This window comes from Ranitomeya imitator, chromosome 5 (assembly GCF_032444005.1).
Source record: "Ranitomeya imitator isolate aRanImi1 chromosome 5, aRanImi1.pri, whole genome shotgun sequence".
Classification (NCBI taxonomy): Eukaryota; Metazoa; Chordata; class Amphibia; order Anura; family Dendrobatidae; genus Ranitomeya; species Ranitomeya imitator.
In genome coordinates, this window is record NC_091286.1 from 514,593,767 (window position 1) to 514,610,713 (window position 16,947).

General features: G+C 44.4%; 1 protein-coding gene across 1 annotated transcript in view; it reads right to left on the reverse strand.

The window, feature by feature from the left end:
- LOC138637828 (mediator of RNA polymerase II transcription subunit 12-like protein) overlaps positions 1-16,947 on the reverse strand; it is a 293,681-nt gene that overhangs the window by 81,264 nt on the left and 195,470 nt on the right. The window lies entirely within an intron of this gene.

Below are 16,947 nucleotides of genomic sequence, written 5' to 3' on the forward strand. Positions count from 1 at the left end.
ATTTGGTTATTAATACAGAAGACCTAGCAGGACACGACACCACTATGGGCAGATATAATGCATCTCATGTTACAAAGATCCTCCAAGATGTGTGAGAAGGCACCCAACACAATAGATTTTGAGATACAGGAAAATAATCCTGAACATGGAGGAGTTCTGTTTTGCTCATACATACAATGTAATAATAAAGAACAGTCTAAACAACAAATAATTGTAGATTCTCCAAAATCCTATATAGAGAGATTGCTCAGCTAGAAGACCCACTATTATCTGCCAATTGGTCAATGTTCAGACTTTTATAGCTTAGAGACAACTGTCTTGTGTTATATTACAGGTTGTGAGTGCAATATACAGAAATAGCATGCCCAAGATATTTACAGCAGATAACAAAGAAGCCAAATTCCACCTGACACACAAGCAATACTGGTAGTGACTATACCTGTGCTTGCTGAATGCTTGGGTATGCTTGGGAAGGTCGTATTTGCTGAGAAAATAGAGAACCCTGTTCTATTGTTTGACCCTATATGCAAAAAAATATATAAATGTACAAATTAAGGCTAATACTTAAAATGTATTGTACTCTTTTGATCATTTTATAATATCATTTCTGTTTACACGACTGTATAGATATAGAGAAAATTCCTTCTGCATTCTTTTACTGGAAAGAGACTTGTATTTAGAGATAATTTTTCTTTTCAAACACCATATCAATATGGATGGCTGCAGATGTTACTCTTTCAGCTTTTTAGTGAGATACTTCACCCTCTTGGCATCTTGGTGATAACTTGACATCTGCCTAATGTCTGGCCCTGTGCCTGACAAGGTAACTATTATTCAAGAAGTAATTTATGGCACAAAAGATTTACCATATTTACAGTGGCATGTAGAAGGAGATGATTTTATCTCTAAATGGCCTAAAGTTAAAGATGACACATTTCCTTTGTATTTTAGGATATATCTACTATATAATTATCTAAGGGTTACTTCCATCTGTCTGTCTGTCTTTCTGTCTGTCTGTCTGTCACGGATATTCATTGGTCACGGCCTCTGTCATGGAAATCCAAGTCGCTGATTGGTCGTGGCAAAACAGCCACGACCAATCAGCGACGGCCACAGTCTGGCGGCAAAATGGCCGCTCCTTCCTCCCCGCAGTCAGTGCCCGCTCCATAATCCCCTCCAGTCAGCGCTCACACAGGGTTAATGGCAGCGTTGACCGCGGTGTAACGCACTCGGTTAATGCTGCTATTAAACCTGTGTGACCAACTTTTTACTATTCATGTTGCCTATGCAGCATCAAAAGTAAAAAGATCTAATGTTAAAAATAATAAAAAAAATAAAAAATAGTTATAAACTCACCGTCCGTCGGCCCCTGGATCAGGAACAGGCCTTTCCCGCTCCTCGCGACGCCCCGGTGACCGCTCTATGCATTGCGGTCTCGCAAGATGATGACGTAGCGGTCTCGCGAGACCGCTACGTCATCATCTCGCGAGACCGCAATGCACTCTTGAAACCGGAGCGCACGAGGAGCATCGGAAAACGCTTTGCTTGGATCCGGGGGCCAACGGAGGGTTAGTATATCACTATTTTTTATTTTAATTATTTTTTTTAACAGGGATATGGTGCCCACATTGCTATATACTGCGTGGGCTATGCAATATATTACGCGGGCTGTGTTATATACTATGTGGGCTGGGCAATATACTACGTGGGCTGTGCAATATACTGTGTGGGCTGTGCTATATACTAAGTGGGTTGTGCAATATACTATGTGGGCTGTGCAATATACTACGCGGGCAGTGCAATGTACTGCGCGGGCTGTGCAATATACTGCACGGGCTGTGCAATATAGTACGCGGGCTGTGCAATATAGTACGCGGACTGTGCAATGTACTACGTGGGCTGTGCAATGTACTACGCGGGCTATGCAATATACTGCATGGGCTGTGCTATACACTGCGTGGCCTGTGTTATACACTATGTGGCCTGTGTTATACACTACGTGGCCTGTGTTATACTGCGTGCGTGGAACTGAGTGGGCTGTACAATATACTACGTGGGCTGTGCAATATACTACACGGGCTGTGCAATATGCTACATGGGCTGTGCAATATACTACGTGGGCTGTGCAATATACTCAGTGGGCTGTGCTATATACTCCGTGGGCTGTGCTATATACTCCGTGGGCTGTGTTATTCACTACGTGGGCTGTGCAATATACTGCATGGGTTGTGCAATATAATCTGTGGGCTGTGCTATATACTCTGTGGGCTGTGCTATATACTATGTGGCTGTGCTATATACTACATGGCTGTGCTATATACTACATGGCTGTGTAATATACTATGTGGGCTGTCCAATATACTACGTGGGCTTTGCAATATACTGTGTGAGCTGTGCAAAATACTCCATGGGCTGTGCTATATACTCCGTGGGCTGTGTTATTCACTACGTGGGCTGTGCAATATACTCCGTGGGCTGTTCTATATACTCTGTAGGCTGTGTTATACACTACGTGGGCTGTGCAATATACTACCGGGGCTGTGCAATATACTGCGTGGGCTGTGCAATATAATCTGTGGGCTGTGCAATGTACTCCATGGGTTGTGCTATATACTCCATGGGCTGTGCTACTGGCTGTGCTATATACTACATGGCTGTGCTATATACTACGTGGCTGTGCAATATACTACATGGCTGTGCTATTTACTATGTGGGCTGTTATATACTACATGGCTGTGCTATATACTACGTGGCCGGCCGCAAACAATCAGTGACAGGCGCAGTCCGGCCGCAAATTGGCGCGGGATTTCAACCACACTTCTCTAATTGGTCGCGGTCGGCCGAATCCTGTGTATTTAATGTATTAGTCTAAAATCTTCATAAATAAACTACATACTGTATATACTCAAGTATAAGCTGAGATTTTCAGCCCATTTTTTGAGGCTGAAAGTCCCCCTCTCGGCTTATACTCGAGTCATACCTGGGGGTTGGCAGGGGAGGGGGGAAGGGGGCTGTCTAGTTATACTTCTCCCGGCGCTGCATCTTCTTCCTGTATTGAGCGGTCACATGGTACCGCTCATTACAGTCATGAATATGCGGCTCCACCTCCCATAGAGGTGGAGCCGCATATTCATGACTGAAAATGAGCGGTAACTGTGACCGCTCAATACAGGAAGAAGATGCAGCGCCGGGAGAAGCCGGGACTGCAGGGACCGCGCAGGGAGCAGGTAAGTATATTGGGAGGGGAGCTTTCCGCGATATTTACCTGCTCCTCGCCCCGGTGCGGCTCCGTCTCCAACGTCCTCTGGCAGTGACGCTCAGGTCGGAGGGTGCGGTAACGTAGTCAGTGCGCGCCTTCTGCTGAGCATCAGTGCTGGAGACGGAGCCGCACGAGGAGCAGGTAAATATTGAAAGCGGCGGCGTCCTGAGCAAGAGAGGTGAGTATGTGATTTTTTTTTTATTATTGCAGCAGCAGCATTATATATTAGACAGCTTTATATGGGGCATCAATAATCAACGGTGCAGAGCATTATATATGGCACAGCTTTCTATGGAGCATCTATGGGGCCATAATGAACAGTGCAGAGCATTATATATGGGGCACAGCTTTATGTGGAGCATCTATGGGGCCATAATGAACAGTGCAGAGCATTCCATATGGCACAGCTTTATGTGGAGCATCTATGGGGCCATAATGAACGGTGCAGAGCATTCCATATGGCACAGCTTTATGTGGAGCATCTATGGGGCCATAATGAACGGTGCAGAGCATTCTATATGGCACAGCTTTATATGGAGCATCTATGGGGCAATAATGAACGGTGCAGAGCATTCTATATGGCACAGTTTTATATGGAGCATCTATGGGGCAATAATGAACGGTGCAGAGCATTCTATATGGCACAGCTTTATGTGGAGAATCTATGGGGCCATAATGAACGGTGCAGAGCATTATATATGGCACAGCTTTATATGGAGAATCTATGGGGCAATAATGAATGGTGCAGAGAATTCTATATGGCACAGCTTTCTATGGAGCATCTATGGGGCAATAATGAACAGTGCAGAGCATTCTATATGGGGCACAGCTTTCTATGGAACATCTATGGGGCCATAATGAACGGTGCAGAGCATTATATATGGCACAGCTTTATGTGGAGAATCTATGGGGCAATAATGAACGGTGCAGAGCATTCTATATGGCAAAGCTTTCTATGGAACATCTATGGGGCCATAATGAACGGTGCAGAGCATTATATATGGCACAGCTTTATATGGAGCATCTATGGGGCCATAATGAATGGTGCAGAGCATTCTATATGGCACAGCTTTATGTGGAGAATCTATGGGGCAATAATGAACGGTGCAGAGCATTCTATATGGCACAGCTTTCTATGGAACATCTATGGGGCCATAATGAACGGTGCAGAGCATTATATATGGCACAGCTTTACATGGAGCATCTATGGGGCCATAATGAACGGTGCAGAGCATTCTATATGGCACAGCTTTCTATGGAACATCTATGGGGCCATAGTGAACGGTGCAGAGCATTATATGGGCACAGCTTTATATGGAGCATCTATGGGGCAATAATGAATGGTATGGAGCAGCTATTTTTATTTTTGAAATTCACCGGTAGCTGCTGCATTTCCTACCCTAGGTTTATACTCAAGTCAATAAGTTTTCCCAGTTTTTGTGGAAAATTAGGGGGGTCAGCTTATACTTGGGTCGGCTTATACTCGAGTATATACGGTACATATTCTAGAATACGTTAGAATCGGGCTACCATCTAGTACACATATATACACATTGTGTATATGCAACGACATTATTATTATTATATAACAACTCTCAGGAATAAACATGGGTTCCCTATAAATCCAATTACTGTCTAATTGACTGAAAATCTAAACCCATATGTAGAAGGACTAATAAATGTATACTCCTATACTACTATTAAACACAAAAAATGGAGTTCTATACACATAGAAATGTAAAAATTGCATAAACTTTATTCAAAGATACAAAATACATAATAATAGACATTAAACAATAAAAAAGACGAATACCCTAGTAAGGATATATGTAAGACCTCGGCACAACTTTAATGTATTTGATAATACTCACACCAAACCCTGTAATATACTCTGCTCTATAAAAGCCGTATAACATCCAGTTAGTACCTAGCAACAAATATGTATGCAGATCGCTGGATATGCATGTGCATATGTATGCTCTAATACTGTGTCCTAGTGAACAGCATACATAGAAAGAAAAAAGATAGAGCACAATTACTGAGTAGAATATACGGTTGTCTTACCCATGGTGGAGGGAAATAAGGTGCCGAGGTGCCAGGTCGACCCCCCTGACGCGCGTTTCGCGTTTGCTTGTTCACAAGAGGGAATATGTTGTATATACGGTACATATTCTAGAATACGTTAGAATCGGGCTACCATCTAGTACACATATATACACATTGTGTATATGCAACGACATTATTATTATTCATCAGTATATATATATATATGTATATATATATATATATATACACATATATACACACACACACAATAAGTCATGGCTGAAAGTGTTGGCACCCTTGAAATTGTAAATGAAATATTTCTCCCAGATTATTATTGCAATTACATGTTTTATCATACACATGTGTATTTCTTTTTTGTTTATTAGAACGACACAAAAAGCAGAGAAAAAAAGGCAAATTGGAAAATTTCACACAAAATCCCCAAAATTGGACTTGACAAAATTGTTGACACCTTTCCAAAATTGTGGGTAAACAATTTTGTTTCAATCATAAAATATGATGATAGGTTGCAACACATGATAGTACAGATGGTGGATGAGCAACCCCAATCAAGTTTCAAAGAAAGTCAGGCTATCCTGCAGGCTCAGGGTGCATGAGTGCAGTGCAAACAGTCCGTTAACATTTGAATAAACTGAAATGCTATGGCAGGAGACCCAGGAGTACCCCACCGCTGAGAAAGAGACATAACAAAGCTTGACTTCAGTTTGCCAAAATGTATATGAGTAAGCCAAAATCCTTCTGGGGAAGCATCTTGTGGACAGATGAGACAAAGACAGAGCTTTCTGGTAAAGCACATCATCCTAATGTTTACTGAAAATTGAATGAGTCATACAAAGAAAAGAACACAGTACCTGCAGTCAAATATGGTGGAGGTTTAAAGATGTTTTGGTATTGATTTGCTGCATTTTACACTGTGTACCTTGACTGTGTGCAAGGCATCATGAAATCTGAAGATTACCAAAGGATTTTGGGATGCAATTTAGTGCCCAGGGTAAGAAAGCAGGGTTTGCGTCCTAAGTCATGGGTCTTCTAGCAGGACAATGACCCCAAACATACTTCAAGAAACACAGAGAACTAGATGGAAACAAGGCCCTGGAAAGGTCTGACATGGCCAGCAATGAGTTCTGATCTAAATCCCATTGAAAACCTGTGGAGAGATCTTAAAACTGCTGTTGGAAGAAGGCACCATTCTAATATGAGAGACCTGGAGCAGTTTTCAACAGAAGAGTGGTTCAAATTTCCAGTTAAGAGGTGTAAAAAGCTTGTTGATGACTATAGGAAGCGATTGATAGCAGTTATTTATTCCAGTGGGTGTGCAACTAAACATTAACCAAGATAAAAAAGAAAAAATGATGTGCACTCACCGGTCCCATAAAACAGTTTCCTTTATTTGGACATAAGGCAGCTGTTTCGCACGTATGTGCTTCTACAGGTCCCAATTGGGACCTGTAGATTGTAGGATTGGTAGGATTGATTAGTAGGATTGATTGGGACCTGTAGAAGCACATACGTGCGAAACAGCTGTCGTCCTTTTATCTGCATGTTTTTCCTCGTCTGTAACCGCCTTATGTCCAAATAAAGGAAACTGTTTTATGGGACCGGTGAGTGCACATCATTTTTTCTTTTTTATCTTGGACTTTGTTTTGCTAACGGATGTAGCACCCGAGGTGATCCCATATAAGATTTGAGGCATTGCTGTCACAGCCAAATGGATGGCATGGAAATGATGGGTTAATTACCAGCAGTGGTGCGAATTTACATTTTTTCCTATTGTTGGATCAACTAAACATTAAGTTGAGGGCGCCAACAATTTTGTTTGGCCCATTTTTGTGTGAATTATGTCCAATTTGCCCTTTTTTCTCTGTTTCTCTTTGTTCCAATACACATAATTGAAATAAGCATGTGTATAACAAATCGTGTAGTTGCAATAATTTTCTGGGAGAAGTCAAGGATGCCAACACTTTCAGCCATGACAAATACATTCCTCAACATAAAAATTGCAAATGAAAGAAGGAAAAGTTGTGGATTAATCAAAACCACATTTCCTTTTCTTCTGTTCCATTGCCAGATCACATGTTGATTGTGCTACTGTGAGCAGTTTGCATGGCTTGAATGTGCTACCATGGCCTGCAGGATCTCTAGACTAGTCCCACATTGTGCATTTTGTGCGGGGATTTTTGTTTGCAGCAATTATAATCAATACTGAATAAATCAAGATGTTTTGAAAACTTTTTTTCATTTTCTCATCATTAGCATATTGTTCACATGCCTATCAATCATGCGATTTCCATAATTTCTTGACTTTTCCTTCTTGGAATCTTGGAATCACAGACAGACTCGATGCTGTTGAGATCATGGCTTTATCATCACTTCCAGAAATCAATGTTCTTTATGCTGAAGTTGGTTCATAATAACTTTGGCTGTATGTTTGGGTTTGTTATCCTGCTACAGAATAAAATTGGAGCCAATGAGATGCCTCCTTTATGGCATTGCTTGATTGATATATAGCTGCCTGTATTTCTCAGCATTGAGGACACCATTAATATTGTTTATATGCAGCCCCAGACTTTCAAGGAACCTCCACCATGCTTCAAGGTTGCTTGTAGAAGCATTCTTTATTATACCACTTTCCAGCCATTCAAAAAACAAATTGGCTTCCATTACAGCAAAAGATTTCCCATTTCAACTTATTAGTCCACAGCACCTGCTGACAATTTTCTGCACACCAGTTCCTATGTTTTCATTCACAGTTAACTCACGTGGCCTTGTTTCCACATCATATCAAAGGTATGGTTTTTGGCTACAATTTTTCCACAAAGACCACTTCTGACCAAACTTCTTTGAACAGAAGAGTGATATAGATGAGAACCCCAGTGCCATCAGCTCAAAGCCAGTTTTGAGCTGATGGCACTGCTGGACATCTTCCAAGTTCAAAGGGAAGCAAGCATGATGTATCTTTCATCTGCTGCACTAAGTTTCTTTGGCTGACCACTACAGCTAAGGTCTTAAAGGAAACCTGTCAGCAGTTTTGGCCGATATAAGATACGGCCACTGCCTTTCAGAGTTTATCTACAGCATTTTATAATGCTGTAGATAAGCCCCCATTCTGAACTGAAAGATAAGAAAAATAAGTTTTATTATACTCACCCAGGGGTGGAGATCTAGTGTGGTTCAGTCCGATAGATGTTGCAGGTCCGGGTCTGGCACCGTCCATCTTCTTGCGATGCTGCCCTCCTGTTGCATCATTGCTCCCCGGCATCATGCTTCTGCATTGGTGTACTTATCTGCCCTGTTGAGGACAGAGTAAAATACTGCAGTGCGCAGGCGCTGGACCTCTCTGACCTTTCCCAGCACCTGCGCACTGCAGTACTTTACTCTGCCCTCAACAGAGCAGGGAAGTATTCCTGCGCAGTAGCGCACTGCCAGGGAGCGATGAAGCAACAGGAGGGTGGCATCACAAGAAGATGGGAGGCGCTGGACCCGGACCTGCGACACCCATCGGACCGGCCAGTACCGGACTGCCCCCCAGGTGAATATAATAAAACTTATTTTTCTTATCATTCAAGTCAAACCAGGGCTTATCTACAGCATTATATAATGCTGTAAATAAACCCTGAAAGGCAGTGGCCGCATCTTATTATGGGTACGGAAAGTATTCAGACTCCTTTAAATTTTTCACTCTTTGTTTCATTGCAGCCATTTGGTAAATTCAAAAAAGTTAATTTTTTTCTCATTAATGTACACTCTGCACTAGGGTTGAGCGAAACGGGTCGAACATTTTCAAAAGTCGCCGACTTTTGGCTAAGTCGGGGTTTCATGAAACCCGATCCGACCCCTGTGCGGGGTCGGCCATGCGGTACGCGACTTTCGCGCCAAAGTCGCGTTTCAATGACGCGAAAAGCGCCATTTCTCAGCCAATGAAGGTAAACGCAGAGTGTGGGCAGCGTGATGACATAGGTCCTGGTCCCCACCATCTTAGAGAAGGGCATTGCAGTGATTGGCTTGCTGTCTGCGACGTCACAGGGGCTATAAAGAGGCGTTCCCGCCGACCGCCATCTTACTGCTGCTGATCTGAGCTTAGGGAGAGGTTGCTGCCGCTTTGTCAGAAGCAGGGATAGCGTTAGGCAGGGTCCATTAACCACAAAACCGCTTGTGCTGCAGCGATTTGCACTGTCCAACACCACCCTCGGTGTGCAGGGACAGTGGAAGTTTTTTTTTTTTTTTTTTTCCCCTCAGCGCTGTAGCTCATTGGGCTGCCCTAGAAGGCTCCCTGATAGCTGCATTGCTGTGTGTACGCCGCTGTGCAAACCAACTGCTTTTTTCAAAGCACAAATCCTCTTGTTCCTTCCTTTCTGCACAGCTATCTTTTTTGTTTGTCCACACTTTTTATTTCATTTGTGCATCAGTCCACTCCTTATTGCTGCCTGCCATACCTGGCTGAGATTACTGCAGGCAGGGAGATAGTAGCTGCCTGCCATACCTGGCTGAGATTACTGCAGGCAGGGAGATAGTAATTGTAGGACATTCCCTGTTTTTTTTTTTGTTTTTTTTTTGGTGGGAGATTAAGATTGGCAATTTGGCATTTCTGCTAGAGTGCCATCCCTGTGTGTGCCATCTCTCTCACATAGTGGGCCATAGAAAGCCTTTTCATTTTTCTGTATTTTTTTTTGTGGGGTGTATAAATTCTCCCTGATAAAAATACAGTGGGAGATTAATATTGGCCTTTGGGCTTGTGTGCCAGTCCTGAGTGTGCCATCTCTCTCACAAATAGTGGGCCATAGAAAGCCTATTTTATTTTTTTGGGGGTTTTATAAATTCTCCCTGAAAAAAAGGGAGATTAATATTGGCCTCTGGGCTTGTGTGCCAGTCCTGAGCGTGCCATCTGTGCCAGCCCTGAGCGTGCCATCTCTCTCACAAATAGTGGGCCATAGAAAGCCTATTTATTTTTTTTTTTTGTTTTATAAATTTTCCCTGAAAAAAGGGAGATTAATATTGGCCTCTGGGCTTGTGTGCCAGTTGTGAGCGTGCCATCTGTGCCAGTCCTGAGCGTGCCATCTCTCTCACAAATAGTGGGCCATAGAAAGCCTATTTATTTTTTTTTTTTGTTTTATAAATTTTCCCTGAAAAAAGGGAGATTAATATTGGCCTCTGGGCTTGTGTGCCAGTTGTGAGCGTGCCATCTGTGCCAGTCCTGAGCGTGCCATCTCTCTCACAAATAGTGGGCCATAGAAAGCCTATTTAAATTTTTTTTTGGTTTTATAAATTCTACCAGAAAAAAAGGGAGATTAATATTGGCCTCTGGGCTTCTGTGCCAGTCCTGAGCGTGCCATCTGTGCCAGTCCTGAGCGTCCCATCTCTCTCACAAATAGTGGGCCATAGAAAGCCTATTTTTTTTTTTTTTTGGGTTTTAGAAATTCTCCCTGGAAAAAAAAAGGGAGATTAATATTGCCCTTTGGGCTTGTGTGCCAGTACTAAGCGTTCCATCTCTCTCTCTCTCTCTCTCAGTCAGTGGGCCATAGAACGCCTATTTTTGGTTTTATTTGTTTTCTAAATTCTCCCTGAAAAAATCATTTTATTTTATTTGGTTTCTAAATTCTTCCTGATAAAATCACATTTTTTTTATTATTTTTTTTTCTAAAGTCTCCCTGAAAAAAAAAAAAAAAAACAGTGGGAGATTAATATTGGCCTTTCTGCTTGTGTGCCAGTCTTGACTCCTGGGTGCGTCATCTCTCAGTCAGTGGGCCATAGAACGCCTATTTTTGGTTTTATTTGTTTTATAAATTCTCCCAGAAAAAATCATTTTATTTTATTTGGTTTCTAAATTCTTCCTGATAAAATCACATTTTTTTTATTATTTTTTTTTCTAAAGTCTCCCTGAAAAAAAAAAAAAAAAACAGTGGGAGATTAATATTGGCCTTTCTGCTTGTGTGCCAGTCTTGACTCCTGGGTGCGTCATCTCTCAGTCAGTGGGCTATAGAACGCCTATTTTTGGTTTTATTTGTTTTCTAAATTCTCCCTGAAAAAATCATTTTATTTTATTTGGTTTCTAAATTCTTCCTGATAAAATCATATTTTTTTTATTATTTTTTTTTCTAAAGTCTCCCTGAAAAAAAAAAAAAAAAAACAACCAAAAAAAACAGTGGGAGATTAATATTGGCCTTTCTGCTTGTGTGCCAGTCTTGACTCCTGGGTGTGCCATCTCTCTCTCTCTCTCTCTCTCTCTCTCTCTCTCCAATTGTGGTCCATAGAAAGCCTACATTTTTTTTCCTTGATTTGGGTTCCAAAATCTACCAGAGAAAATAACTCCATCAATCATTGGTAGAAAAATATTGGCCTCTGGGCTTGTGTGCCACTCCTGATTCCTGTGTGCGTCATCTCTCACTCAGTGGCCCATAGAAAGCATATAGTTTGTTACATTTGTTTTCTAAATTCTCCCTGCAAAAATCTTTTTTTTTTTTTTGGGGGGGTTTCTAAAGTGTTCCTGAAAAAAATAAAAATAAAAAAAAAATAATAGTGTGACATTAATATTAACATTTGTGCTTCAGTGACAGTCCTGCGTGTGGGGCATCTCTCTAATTTGCAGCCACCAAAAAAAGAGTGTGTAACATTGGGCCTGATTTTCGCTGTGGTCTCACCAACCTGTAAAGGGGTACCTAAATCATACTGAAGTTATAGCTCACCGTGTAAGTTGTGTGACTGCAACAAATAACGTTAGTTTGGTTACGTTTTTAAAACAATGAGGAAGTCTAGTGGAAGAGGTCGTGGCCGGGGGCGTTCATTGTCAGCTGGTAATGAGGGTAGTGGTAGTGGTGGAGCATCAGGTGGTCGTGGGGGAAAAAATATTGCACCTAAGTCTGGAGCTGTGGAGCCAGGTTCGTCGTCCGGCTACACAAGGCCTCGAACGCTCCCTTTTCTGGGATTAGGAAAACCGCTTTTAAAGCCGGAGCAGCAAGAGCAAGTTTTGGCTTATCTTGCTGACTCAGCCTCTAGCTCTTTTGCCTCATCTCGTGAAACTGGTAAAAGTAAAAGCAGCGCGTCGTTAGTGGATGTTCACGGTCAGGGACAAGTCACTTCCTTGTCCTCTTCAGCAAAAACAACAACAGAGAAGAATGCAGCAGGCGACACAACGGGTTACTCCATGGAGCTCTTTACACATACCGTCCCTGGCTTAGAAAGTGAAGCAGTTAACAGTCCATGCCCATTACAAATTGAATCTGACATGGAGTGCACTGACGCACAGCCACAGCCAGACTACTATGCTGGTCCTTTGACTCAGACCACAACATTGCCCTCGCAGGGTGCTGATCAAGAATCAGACCCTGATGAGACTATGTTGCCCCATCACGAACGCTATACCACCGAACGACACGGTGACACAGACGAAGTTGCGCAGGAGGTACAAGAAGAGTTATTAGATGACCCAGTTCTTGACCCCGATTGGCAGCCATTGGGGGAACAGGGTGCAGGCGGCAGCAGTTCTGAAGCAGAGGAGGAGGAGGGGCCGCAGCAGGCATCAACATCGCCACAGGTTCCATCTGCCGGGCCCGTATCTTGCCCAAAACGCGTGGCAAAGCCAAAACCTGGTGGAGGACAGCGTGGCCATCCGGTTAAAGCTCAGTCTGCAATGCCTGAAAAGGTATCCGATGCTAGAAAGAGTGCAGTCTGGCATTTTTTTAAACAACATCCAATTGATCAGCGCAAAGTCATCTGTCAAAAATGTTCTACTTCCTTAAGCAGAGGTCAGAATCTGAAAAGTCTCAATACTAGTTGCATGCATAGACATTTAACCACCATGCATTTGAAAGCTTGGACTAACTACCAAACGTCCCTTAAGGTTGTTGCACCCTCGGCCAATGAAGCTAGTCATCAACGCAACATCCCTTCCGGCAGTGTAGGACCACCATTTAGCGCACCACCTGCTGTATCTGTGCAGGTATCTTTGCCAGGCCAAAGCAGTCAGGGTCAGGGAATCACCAGTTTCGTAGTAGGAAACACTGCATCTAGGGCACCGGCGGCAACAATACCATCTCCCACCGTCTCTCAGTCTGCCATGTCCACCGGCACCCCCGCTAGTTCCACGATCTCCAGCTCTCCAGTCCAGCTCACCCTACATGAGACTATGGTTAGAAAAAGGAAATACTTAGCCTCGCATCCGCGTACACAGGGTTTGAACGCCCACATAGCTAGACTAATCTCGTTAGAGATGATGCCCTACCGGTTAGTTGAAAGCGAAGCTTTCAAAGACCTGATGGACTACGCTGTACCACGCTACGAGCTACCCAGTCGACACTTTTTTTCCAGAAAAGCCATCCCAGCCCTCCACCAGCATGTTAAAGAGCGCATCGTCCATGCACTCAGGCAATCTGTGAGCACAAAGGTGCACCTGACAACAGATGCATGGACCAGTAGGCATGGCCAGGGACGTTACGTGTCCATCACGGCACACTGGGTAAATGTGGTGGATTCAGGGTCCACAGGGGACAGCAAGTTTGGGACAGTTCTGCCTAGCCCACGGTCTAGTAAACAGTTGTCTGTAGCCGTTCGCACCCCCTCCTCCTCCTCCTCCTCGTCCTCCTGCAGAAGCAAGAGCTCGTCCACAGACCGCAGTCGCACAAACACTCCATCCGCACCTGCCACTGTTGCACACCAGGTCTCCCATTATGGGGCAGCTACTGGCATACGTCAGCAGGCTGTATTGGCTATGAAGTGTTTGGGCGACAATAGACACACCGCGGAAGTTCTGTCCGAGTTCTTGCAGCAAGAAACGCAGTCGTGGCTGGGCACTGTAGATCTTGAGGCAGGCAAGGTAGTGAGTGATAACGGAAGGAATTTCATGGCTGCCATCTCCCTTTCCCAACTGAAACACATTCCTTGCCTGGCTCACACCTTAAACCTGGTGGTGCAGTGCTTCCTGAAAAGTTATCCGGGGTTATCCGACCTGCTCCTCAAAGTGCGTGGACTTTGCGCACATATCCGCCGTTCGCCTGTACACTCCAGCCGTATGCAGACCTATCAGCGTTCTTTGAACCTTCCCCAGCATCGCCTAATCATAGACGTTGCAACAAGGTGGAACTCAACACTGCACATGCTTCAGAGACTGTGCGAACAGAGGCGGGCTGTTATGTTTTTGTGGGAGGATACACATACACGGGCAGGCAGTAGGATGGCAGACATGGAGTTGTCAGGTGTGCAGTGGTCGAAGATTCAAGACATGTGTCAAGTCCTTCAGTGTTTTGAGGAATGCACACGGCTGGTTAGTGCAGACAACGCCATAATAAGCATGAGCATCCCCCTAATGCGTCTGCTGATGCAAAGTTTGACGCACATAAAGGATCAGGCGTCTGCACCAGAGGAAGAGGAAAGCCTTGATGACAGTCAGCGATTGTCTGGTCAGGGCAGTGTACATGACGAGGTACCGGGCGAAGAGGAGGTGGAGGATGAGGAGGATGATGGGGATGAGTATATTTTTAATGAGGAAGCTTTCCCGGGGGCACGGGAAATTGGTGGCGTGGCAAGGCCGGGTTCTGGTTTTTTGAGGGACACAAGTGACGTAGATTTGCCTGCAACTGCCCCTCAACCAAGCACAACCGCAGATTTGACAACGGGAACTTTGGCCCACATGGCGGATTATGCCTTGCGTATCCTCAAAAGGGACACACGCATTACAAAAATGATGAACGATGACGATTACTGGTTGGCCTGCCTCCTTGATCCTCGCTATAAAGGCAAATTGCAAAATATTATGCCACATGAGAACTTGGAACTAATATTAGCAACAAAACAATCAACTCTTGTTGACCGTTTGCTTCTGGCATTCCCTGCACACAGCGCCCGTGATCGTTCTCACACGAGCTCCAGGGGCCAGCAGACCAGAGGTGTTAGAGGGGCAGAAATCAGAAGTGGCGTTGGCCAGAGGGGTTTTCTGACCAGGTTGTGGAGTGATTTTGCTATGACCGCAGACAGGACAGGTACTGCAGCATCAATTCAAAGTGACAGGAGACAACATTTGTCCAGTATGGTTACAAACTATTTTTCATCCCTTATCGACGTTCTCCCTCAACCGTCATTCCCATTTGATTACTGGGCATCCAAATTAGACACCTGGCCAGAATTGGCAGAATATGCATTGCAGGAGCTTGCTTGCCCGGCAGCTAGTGTCCTATCAGAAAGAGTATTCAGTGCTGCAGGTTCAATACTAACAGAAAAAAGGACTCGTCTGGCTACCCAAAATGTAGATGATCTAACCTTCATTAAAATGAACCACAACTGGATTTCAAAATCGTTTGCCCCACCCTGCCCGGCTGACACCTAGCTTTCCTATGAAAAGGTCTTGCCTGTGGACTATTCTGAATGACTTTTCCAATCTCGTAATTTTCTTCACCTGATTGTCCAGCATACGACATGTTTCCACCTCACGAAATGGCCAAACTCCCCACACGGGGCCGTGCTATCGCCACTTTGCGCTTGGACCCTTGAGAGTGCTGTTTGTCTGAAGAGGTGGGTGTGGCCGCTTTTGGTCGACGGCACTGCCACTGGGTCCCTCATAGTACAATAAAGTGTCTCTGGCGGTGGTGGTGCGCACCCAACGTCAGACACACCGTTGTAATATGAGGGGCCCTGTGCCTGTAACGCCGGCCACAAGACAGTTCCCCCCCCCAGCTCAAACAGTGCTCTACCACTAGCAAAATTATCTCTCACAGCTTCACCAATGTGTAGTCTAGGCGCTGACATCCTTCAATGCCTGGCACTGACAATACCATTGTTTTGACATTTTTGTTATGTTAGGCCTTCGAAGCCTGTCTGCGGTCCCTTCTTTCTACAACTACTACACTGACCAGGCCACTGCTGGCCGTGTTACCCTGGAACCAATTTAAAAGTGCCTACAGTCAGCCCAATTTTGTTATGTTAGGCCTTCGAAGACTGTCTGCCGTCACTCCTTCCACTAGACTTCCACTGACCATACACTGCTGCCCATGTACCCCTGGAACCAATTTAAAGTGCCTACAGCCAGCCCAATTTTGTTATGTTAGGCCTTCGAAGCCTGTCTGCGGTCACTCCTTCCACTAGACTTCCACTGACCAGACCACTGCTGCCCGTGTACCCCTGGAACCAATTTAAAAGTGCCTACAGCCAGCCCAAGTTTGTTATGTTAGGCCTTCGAAGCCTGTCTGCGGTCACTCCTTCCACTAGGCCTCCACTGACCACACCACTGCTGTCCGTGTACCCCTGGAACCAATTTAAAATTGCCTACAGCCATGTGTTATTATTTTAGGCCTTCGATGCCTGTCTGCGGTCACTCCTTCCACTAGGCCTCCACTGACCACACCACTGCTGCCCGTGTACCCCTGGAACCAATTTAAAATTGCCTACAGCCAGCCCAATTTTTTTATTTTAGGCCTTCGATGCCTGTCTGCGGTCCATTCTTTCAACTACTACTACACTGACCAGGTCACTGCTGCCCGTGTACCCCTGGAACCAATTTAAAATTGCCTACAGCCATGTGTTTTTATTTTAGGCCTTCGATGCCTGTCTGCGGTCCATTCTTTCAACTACTACTACACTGACCAGGGCACTGCTGGCCGTGTTACCCTGGAACCAATTTAAAAGTGCCTACAGTCAGC